This window comes from Peromyscus californicus, unplaced genomic scaffold (genome assembly GCF_007827085.1).
Source record: "Peromyscus californicus insignis strain IS unplaced genomic scaffold, ASM782708v3 Scaffold_7__1_contigs__length_154581171, whole genome shotgun sequence".
NCBI lineage: Eukaryota > Metazoa > Chordata > Mammalia > Rodentia > Cricetidae > Peromyscus > Peromyscus californicus.
Window position 1 is genome coordinate 93436606 of NW_026294595.1, and position 2007 is coordinate 93438612.

The following is a 2007-nucleotide window of genomic DNA, read 5'->3' on the forward strand; positions in this document are numbered from 1 at the left end:
CTTAAGGTGCATCTGCAAACCAGTTTTGTGAATGCAATAAAGCAAGCCCTGGCACCATTCCAGGTCTCCTTCCCACCCCTCCACAGGCCAGCTGAGAGAGGTAAACAGAACAGACCCCAAACTTCTGCCCAGCCCAGAACATCTGCCTCATGTGGCGGGCTCTGCCCAAAAAAGTGACAGTCTGGTGCCTTTTGGTGGTAGCCTTACCTGATATCTAACTTCTAAGGATCTTAACACACACACACACACACACACACACACAGAAGGGAAAAAAAAAGGTCTTGAGGCTGGAGAGACGATTTAGTTGTCTATTGTGCAAGCAATAGCCCTGAGTTTGGATCCCCTGCACCCAAGTAAAAGCTGGGCAAGGTGACCTAGAGCTGATGGGAAGGATGGGGTGTGAAGGCAGATCCCTGGACTCATTGGCCAATTGGATAAGGTAGACGAACTGGAAAGGTAGCCCATGGGTAAATAATGCTTGCAGTACAATCATGAGGATGGGGTTTGGATGCCAGAATGTCCCCTGACAAGTCAACATCCCTAGCACACCTATAACCCCAGACATCCAGCATTGACCTCTAGCCTCTAAACACATGTGTAATGCCCACATAAATACATAGATACACACACAAACACACACACACACACACACCATGTTCTTATTTTTAGGACTCAGTCCTTAGGTGGAGGGACTGCTTAGTATGCATAAAGCCCTGAGTTTGATCCCAGCATTACATAAACCATCTCACTCTTGTTATCTCAGAATTTGGGAGCCTGAGGCAGAAGGATTGCTAAGACTTCAAAGCTAGCCTGACTGCATAATGAGCTCCAGGGCTTCCTGAGCTACAAAGTGAGACCTTGCCTAAAAAAAAGAAAGGAAGAAGAAGAAGAGGAGGAGGAGGAAGAAAGAAAGAAAGAAAGAAAGAAAGAAAGAAAGAAAGAAAGAAGGAAGGAAGGAAGGAAAGAAAGAAAGAAAGAAAGAAAGAAAAAAACCCTAACAAATAAATCCATAAGTGCCCCCCACCCCCAATTTCCCTTCTCTCTCAGAGGTAATGGCTCCCTGGATAGTATACCTACCTATCCTGTCTGTCCTTTTTTTAATCTGACCACATATTTTGGGAGAATAAAAGGAACAGCACTATGGAAGCAACGCTGAAGGACCCTTTCAAGCCAGACTCTTTCAACTCGTAACTATAATCTTAGCACTAGAGGCTAAGGCAGGAAGATTGCAAGTTCTGGGATATCCTGGGCTACCTAGGGTGATCTCCTACATGGAAACAGAGAGAGGGGGAGGGAAAGGGCTAGAGGGAGGGAGGAATGGGAGGAGGGGGAGATGGGGGAAGGGGAGAGGGCTCAGTGAAGGAGAGGCTTTCCAAATGAAGTCAGGATGCCATTAAGGGCTCACGGCTTAGGCACGTCTCAGGCTCCTGCTTAAGAACTTGAACCCCACCCTTCAACGGCAGGCCTCTGAGACAACCAGATAATTACAGCATGCCCAGAGATTCAAGATGGTTATCAGGAGGCAGCTGGACTCCTGCTTCAGAGAGTTCCATTGGTTCACGAAGGTCTCGGCTCTGTGGGTCACGAGGTCCACGTCAAACAGCTTCTGCATTCTTTCTCAGCTTCAGGAGTGGTTTCTTTTTAAGTAATTGTTAATTTACCTATCTATCTTCTGTTCTTTTTTTTTTTTTTTTTAATAGGATCTCACTTTGCAGCCTAGGCTGACCTTGAAGTCAAGGTGATCCTCTTGCCAAGTGCTGAGATTAACAATTTCAGTTATGGCTACAATTTGGTTGAGTGTCCCTCAAATGTCTATGTATCAATGACTTGATCTAGAGGGTGGTATTACCGGGAAATGGTGATGCTTTAGGAGGTGGGGCCTAGGGAAGGTCTTCAGTCACTGGGGCAAGCCCTTGTGGAGACCAGAAGGCCCCAGCCTCAGTCTGTCTCCTGCTGCCTGGATTCGGGGTACTTCACCCCACCCATATGCTTCTGCCAAGGTGCACT